The 8,094-nt window shown below is 48.7% G+C and overlaps 1 non-coding gene and 1 pseudogene across 1 annotated transcript; both read left to right on the forward strand.

Annotated features, from left to right (window-relative positions):
• The first annotated feature begins 305 nt into the window (after positions 1-305).
• Positions 306-2,327, forward strand: LOC144331125 (inosine-5'-monophosphate dehydrogenase 1 pseudogene; annotated as a pseudogene).
• Positions 2,328-5,357: 3,030 nt separating this feature from the next.
• LOC114670275 (U6 spliceosomal RNA) lies at positions 5,358-5,462 on the forward strand. Its single transcript, XR_003719743.1, has one exon. It is a non-coding gene; the product is annotated as a U6 spliceosomal RNA (small nuclear RNA).
• Positions 5,463-8,094: the final 2,632 nt, after the last annotated feature.

Raw genomic sequence — 8,094 nt, forward strand, 5'->3', positions numbered from 1 at the left:
TCACTGCATCAGCCTGCATGGTCAAGCATGTGGGCTCTGACATGGGGACATCCCGCAGGGGACACAGTGCCCTCAAGCTTATTAGATAGCTAGATATGACAACTGAACCATTCTGTGGGGGGTGAATTCAGGGATGAAAAACAGGCCCACAGTGGGCATGGTACATGTCCCCACAGTGGGGAGCCAGTTCCTCTTCCAAAACTGCAGGCCTCAGATGACCCCCAGGACCAGGTGGAGGCCTGACTTCTTGATTGCATGAAGGATCTCGCAGGTCACACCTCCGAGCTGGGTCGACATAGGTGAATGAAGGACTGGATGATTTCAGTGGGTGGGACTGAAAACCGCCTTGGCTTGAAAGACCACTCTCTGGAAGGATTTGGTGATCAGACCTTCCTGGGGCATTTTTTTTTCCCAAAAATAGAAGGGATATAAAAAATATATACATGAGAGCCCCTGCCCCTGGCCCGCCTGGCCTGCCTGGCCTGTGGCGGCAGTGTGGCTGTGCAGGTGGCCACTCGGTTGTTTATGTCCGTTGCAGGTCTCGCAGCAGCCTTGCAGACTGCCTGATCAGCAGCGGCACCGGCTACGTGCCCGAGGACAGGCTCACCGCGCAGCAGCTCTTCACCAGCGCCAACGGCCTCACCTACAACGACTTCCTGATTCTCCTAGGATTCATAGACTTCATAGCTGATGAGGTGGACCTGACCTCAGCCCTGACCCGCAAGGGCTGAAGACGCCGCTGATCTCCTTCCCTGTGGACACTGACAGAGGCTGACATGGCAATCGGGATGGCTCTGATGGAAGGTATTGGTATCATTCACCACAACTGCACCCCAGAGTTCCAGGCCAACGAGGTGCGGAAGGTCAAGAAGTTTGAACAGGGCTTCATCACAGACCCCGTGATGCTGAGCCCCTTGCACACCGTGGGTGATGTGCTGGAGGCCAAGATGCAGCATGGCTTCTCTGGTATCCTCCTCACTGAGACGGGCACCATGGGCAGCAAGCTGGTGGGCATCGTCACCTCCCGAGATGTCAAGGGACATCTTGCTGAGAGGGACCACACCACCTTCCTCAGTGAGATAATGACGCCAAGGATGAAACTGGTGGTGGCCCCAGCAGGCATGACGTTGAAAGAGGCAAATGAGGTCCTGCAGTGTAGCAAGAAAGGGAAGCTGCCTATTGTCAGTGATCGTGATGAGCTGGTGGCCATCATTGCCCACACCGACCTGAAGAAGAATCGAGACTACCCTCTGACCTCCAAGGATTGCCACAAGCTGCTGCTGTGGGGGGCAGCTGTGGGCACCCGTGAGGATGACGAATACTGCCTGGACCTGCTCACCCAGGCGGGCGTCAACGTCATAGTCTTGGACTCGTCCCAAGGGAACCCAGTGTATCAGATCACCATGGTGCATTACATCAAACAGAAGTAGCCCCACTTCCAGGTGATTAGGGGGAACGTGGTGACAGCAGCCCAGGCCAAGAACCTGATTGATGCTGGTGTGGATGGGCTGTGCCTGGGCATGGGCTGCGGCTCCATCTGCATCACCCAGGAAGTGAAGGCCTGCAGTTGGCCCCAGGGCACTGCTGTGTACAAGGTGGCCGAGTATGCCCAGTGCTTTGATGTGCCCATCATAGCCGATCTTGACCATGGGGCATGTGGTCAAAGCCCTGGCCCTTGGAGCCTCCACAGTGATGATGGGCTCCCTGCTGGCCACCACCGTGGAGGCACCTGGCAAGTACTTCTCAGACGGGGTGCAGCTCAAGAAGTACCAGGGCATGGGCTCACTGGATGCCATGGAGAAGAGCAGAAGCAGCCAGAAATCCCCCCTCAGCGAGGGGGATAAGGTAAAGATCGCACAGGGTGTCTTGGGCTCCATCAAGGACAAAGGGTCCATTCAGAAGTTCGAGCCCTGTCTCATAGTGGGCATCCAGCATGGCTGCCAGGATATCGGGACCCACAGCCTGTCTGTCCTTCGATCCATGATGTACTCAGGAGACCTCAAGTTTGAGAAGCGGACCATGTCGGTCCAGATTGAGGGTGGTGTCCATGGCCTGCACTCTTACGAGAAGCGGCTATACCGAGGACAGCAGTGGAAGCTGAGGTGGTGGAGGGGGTGCACCCCAGTGTCCACCTTCGGGCACAGTCTCCCTCCATCACTGAGTGATCCACAGATTTGCACTACAGGTTCCCCAGCTCCTTTCTAGGGAGAGAGGAGGGGAGGTCCTGAGGGGTCTGTGGCCTCTTGCTCAGCATCCCCTGCAGAGTCAGGACTGCTCCCTGGGCCAGGCTGCCCTGGGAGCGCCCCCAGCCCGGCCAGCTGGACTCTCAGGCCCTGCACCTGCCCTAGGTCTTTCTTGCTCCTCCAGCCTGGCCCCCACCCCAGGGGCAGGCAGCCCCTCCTGGCTTCTCCTGTAGGACGCCTCCGTGCCCCCAGGCCCCCAGGAAATGGTGCTCTCCTGGCCCTGCCTCTGGCCCTTCCAGGGCCGCTGCCCCCTCAGCCATGTGGCACTTCTGAGCTCTTGACCTTGGCCAAGGGGAGGTCTCTGCCCCCTTCCCCAGCCCTGGGCTACCCTTGGGTCCTGCTCCTCAGGCCACTCCCCTGTCACTGGCCCTGGGGAGGAGGCTGCCCTGGTCATGGCCACCTGCCTGTCATTCCTGACTCACCACCGTCCCCAGGTGTACAATTCCTGCTCTCTCCTCAGCTGCAGTTGAAGGCTTTAACTTTGCACACTTTGGGATCACAGTTACATCAGTGTGTATTAAATAATCAGAATAAATCAAGTAGGTTTCAACGCCTCCAAGTATCTATATCTATGTACAGATATATAGATACATATATATAGATATCAGTCTCATGCCACTCTTCATCCCAAAAAGTAACACTATTTTTATCCATTTCTTAATCCCTACTGCTGCTTTCTGCAGATACCAGCTAAATCAAATGTGAATTCCTGCTCCCTTCTTCACACCCAGAAGGTAGCATACATAAATGTTCAGTATCTTAATTTTTTTTCCACATAACACAGAAAACAGGTGTCGTGACCCCATTGCAGTTACTGCTGTGGTGGCAAATGGACTCGTCAGAGGAGGGGAGTCCGAAAATGCAGAACTGCCAGGCAAGGAGCCTAGAGGTAAGAGAACGCAAGTCCATGTCAGTAGGGTAAGGTTCAAAGTGCATCCCGGAGAGCCTGCTTCCCTGGCAAAGGTACTACCAAAACACTAACGAGTCCTCAAGAAAGACAGAGAAGACTGGAGTGTGTGTGTATATGGGGTGGGGGTGGGGGAGCCCTGGGGCTCTGTGGGCTCTTAGCAGAAGAGTTGCAGCCCCTGCCCTGGGAATCACATGTAGTGATTGCTGAGTGTAGAATAGCCATTGTATATCCTGGGGTCATAGGGAATAGAGATCTTCTCCCGAAATTGGACAAGGAAGAGTGCCTGTCTGGGCTCACCCCCTTGATGCTTATGTAATATTTTGAGCTTGAAGTGTTGGATGAGACCTTGAGACCTGAAGGGAAGGGAGGAGCTTGGAGGGAGGGACACCAAGTACTTCAAACGTCCTGGGAAGTGAAGAAAGAAATGTATATTGGCCGCCACCAAGAAGAAGATGGCAGGGAGGTTTCCCCTGAGAACTAGGAGGAGTCGGTGGTCCTCTAGCACTGTGGGTGGAGATGCTGCCTTTGGGATTCACTATGGGTGATGACTGGATGGGACCAGAAAGATAAAAGGTCTGGACTTCTCTGGTCTTGTGCAGTGTGCACCACCATGGGAAAGGGCTCTAATATTTGCAAAACACCTACTACGTGTCAGACATTATACTGGGTGACTTTCATATGCTTTTATATGTTTGCCCAGGGTTAAGGTCCTTTATTTATTTTTTTTAATGGTCAGTATTTCATTGTGGCATTCTTTTATTCAAATTAAAATTAAACTTATTTTTATGAGATCAATGTAATTAACTACATGTCTAATATAAAGAGCAACAAACCTTGTTATTTTAAAACTACAGAACATTATTTTGATATATTGAGCGAAATATGCAAAACTTGACTTAAAATTGCATATTTGACACCTTTGTTTAAGATAATAAATTCTAAATGAAAATCTAAATCATGCTTTTATTGTAAATATTAATATAGGCACATGGAAAACATCCAAGCAGTATAAGCAAGGCATGAAGTAAAAAGTCTGAAGTTCATCGACAGTGTAAACGGTCTCTTACCACCTTAACTGTGATCACGCTTCACTTCTGTAATAATTGTAGACCACTCAAATGAGAATGAGCAACAGCTACTTGTTCTCAGCTTGGTACATCCCCAGAGAGTCAGCCATGGTCGTTTGCCACTGCAGACACTCAAAGGCAATCAGGGGAGTGAGAAAGCTTTATGGTGGGAAAAGGGGAGGCTTCGGGTGAGCCCTGATCAAAGGCTGTTGGCATCTGGAGGCTGTGGGTGAGCTAACTAGAAGCAGGGTATCCTATGTGATTGGTTAGGGAAGCATATTTGGCCTTCTCTGGTTGGTCCTACTAAAGGATTTTCAAAGCAGAGGCAAGAATTAGGGAAGCTGGCAGGTATTGATCAAGTCCTGGCCATTTGGGACCAAAGGCTACAGGAGTTGTTTGGCTTCCTGGACTGGTTGCTGCAGACTGTGGGTCAGAGTTCTGTTTTTGTATATGATCTTCCCATTGTCTGTATATTCTAGTAGATCCCATAATGAAACCACCAGATGAGAGTTACAGCATGAAGTAAGTAAGTACACAGTGTCAATTGGAATGTGTTCTTGCCAAAAATCCTCCACCTGGGCCTTATCAAGGCTTTAAATCCAACTACTGGTTTATAGGAAGCTTAGGGAATGAAGACACAATCAGGCAAATCTAAAATGAAGGATATTCTATAAGACAATGACCTGGTCTCTTCAGTGCTATGGGTTTAAAAAGGGCTGGGGAAGGAGGGCTGGTGGGAGGACTGTTTTCGATTAAAAGAATGTTAAGAGACTTGAATAACCAAATAAAATAAACATTGAAACTGGCCGAATTTTCTCATAAAACTGAAGCTTGGGCTGGGAGCAGTGGCTCACACCTGTAATTCTAGCACTTTAGGAGGCCAAGGTGGGTGGATCACCTGAGGTCAGGAGTTCGAGACCAGCCTGGCCCACATGGCAAAACCCCATCTCTACTAAAAATACAAAAATTACCCTGGCGTGGTGGCATATGCCTGTAATCCCAGCTGCTTGGAAGGCTGAGGCAGGAGAATCACTTGAACCTGGGAGGTGAAGTGTGCAGTGAGCCAAGATGGCGCCACTTCACCTCAGCCTGGGTTAAAGAGTGAAACTCTTGTCTAAAAAAAAAAAAAAAAGAAAAGTGCTCACTTCAGCAGCACATATACTAAAATTGGAACGATACAGAGAAGATTAGCATGGCCCCTGTAAGGATGACATGCAAATTGGTGAAGGGTTCCATATTAAAAAAACAAACAAACAAACAAAAACCTTGAAGCTTGGAAAACTTACATTTGTCTTATCTCAGTTCCTTTCTTGGGAAACCAACCATCAGGCCTCCTGAATGATACCAGGAACTGATTTTCCAGATCACTGCCACTGGACAATGAGGGGCACCTGCTGCTTCTTGACCAACTTCTTATCCCTGCCTCATTCCTGTTTTCCCACCTGTGGTTACAATGAGATGCTGGACCTCCTTATACTACCGCCTGCTGCCTTATTGACCAACTCCTTGTCCCTGCCCCTCTTGTTTTCCCTCCCCACTATATAAACCCTTAATTTTAGTTGGTGGGAAGGGACATATTTGAGGCTGGTCTCCCTTTTCTTCAGCTGACATCACTCAAATAAAATCTTCTTCCCTGGCAATACTTGTTGCCACAGTGATTGGCTTTCTATGTGGTGAGCAACAGGACCTGGACCAAGCCCCTGGTGATCAGCAACAACATTTGGGAAACAATTGAGATTTTTATATGCACTCAATTATATAGTATTGGGGAATCACTTACTGTGTTAGGGTGTTAATGGCATCTTGTAGGGGAATATGTTGAGGCAATGCAAACTCAACAGTTTAAAGATGCAACATCTGAAGTAATTTCCTCTGAAATGGTTCAGTAAAAAAAAAATTATAATGCAGTATGGCAAAATGTAGTTTTAGATGTAAGTGGTGAGTACATGGGTTTTCATGACAGAAAAACAGACTAGTCTATGTTTGTACTTTTTATAATCATGTTTAGAGAGGAGACTTTTGTGCTCTATTTTAAATTCTACTTATTAACTACTGTTGCAGTTTAATGTCTGTATGAGCAAAAAATAGTCCCGTATTCCCCTTTCATATTTTTTCCTAAACATAATTATAATCCACCTACTAGATTTTTTCCCCACCCAATGCCATGGAAATTTTCCTATATCAGACTGTGTGGATCTGCCACATTCTTTTTTATGGCAACACATATAATATTTATTTGGGAGAATGTACTCACTTATTGAGTATTGATAACTTCATATTTTATAGTCTTTCTACTGTTAAAAGCATTATATTACTCTAGCCTCAAAGAAACAGTGAAGGAGGCATTCAAGGAAATAGGCTGGTTGCTTGCTGTAAGAGATAGAACCTAGGATGCTGACCAGGATGGTTGAGAAGGTGGTCAGCCCACCCCAGAGCTGGTAATGGGAGGGGACTAGTGTCTGGAGAAGCAGCCAGGTGTGCTCATCCCCCAAGGGACATAGCATGACCAAGGGAGGTGAAACAGTTTTATTAAACTGTTTCAGTATAATAAAGAAAATAGAGGGGAGACTGACCATGACTAAGAGCCTCTGCTTAAACTCAGCCAGTTTCAGTGAACGTCATGGTTTCCTAAGGTTTAGCTGTGAGACATCTTCATTAGGTTTTTTCAAGGGAAGGCGAGGGTTAAAGAAAGAGAGGGAGTTGGCGGTTCTACGTTCAGCACAAGACTTGCTGAGGTGGGGGACCCGCTTAATGCCAGTGCTCACCACTGCTTACAGGCTGGGGCAATTATAGCCCTGGGTGGGAGGGATCTTGGGGGGCATGTAACCTGGGAAAATGTAGATAACATGTTCCCATGATGAGGTGGTTTGGCCCTTGTTCTGGCTGAATGTGATGTTCTTTATACTTTTTTACGGCAGAATGTAAGAAAGTCAGGTGGTTGGTCAGGCTGTTTCTCATGGCCCAACCCCCCATGGAATGTTTTACTTTAACCAAGATCTGTGAAATGCAGGGGTATGGTGGGTGCGTTTACAGAATGGTGCAGTTTGGACTAACAGTTCTCAGGGCAGGGGCAGCTGCCTTTCCAGCCACGTTATGTCTGCCTGGACATGTGGACCTTTGGGGTTGTGTCTGTGCTGACTGGCTAATGCCATGGCTAGAGGCCTGAGATAGCCAGCCTGGCCAATGCCACCTCCAGCAGACTGGCAGGGTTGCTGCAGCCATTAGGGAAGGGCCAGACAGGGTGTGTGCATGAACCATACTGTGAATGCATGCATGAGTGACTATGGCCCAGTAAGTGTCTTGCAGACAGAGAGGCATCTGTTCTGTTAGGACAATGACACAGATATTTCAAACATCATCTCACAAGGGGCCCTATCATCCCTTACCCTCATCCCCCAGGGCAGTCAGGAAGGGGAGATGATCCATTTCCAAAGTGGGTCCTGTTGACTGTGAGAGAGGTAGACTTCTTAAACATCGTTTTAAGGGCTTATTTTCAAGAATTTTTTTTTTTTTTTTTAAAGAATTCAACCAGAAGTGATTACTAGAAACAGGCAGGTGGCCTGGTGGCATGGGTGCATTTTTCAAATGTTTTGTCAACAAAGCTGCAGGGTCCTGCTACTTCTGTGTGTAGATCGGAGCCCAAACCAGGATCTTTGCTTGGAGGAGAACCTCCAGAGAAGCCCCTTGTAGCTGTGTCCCTCTGCAAGATGAGTGGGCAGCCTTGCCCTGCGAGCTTGGACAAAACGAAAACTCCAAGCTCCCAGGATACAGGGTGGTTCCATGTGCATTCCTCCTGGGAGGCCAGCTTCCTCTGGATTTGTTCTTAGGCTTTTGCAGCCGAGGGCCACTGCAAAGAAAGGTTATCCAGGGAGAT

This window comes from Macaca mulatta, chromosome 9 (assembly GCF_049350105.2).
Source record: "Macaca mulatta isolate MMU2019108-1 chromosome 9, T2T-MMU8v2.0, whole genome shotgun sequence".
Lineage (NCBI taxonomy): Eukaryota > Metazoa > Chordata > Mammalia > Primates > Cercopithecidae > Macaca > Macaca mulatta.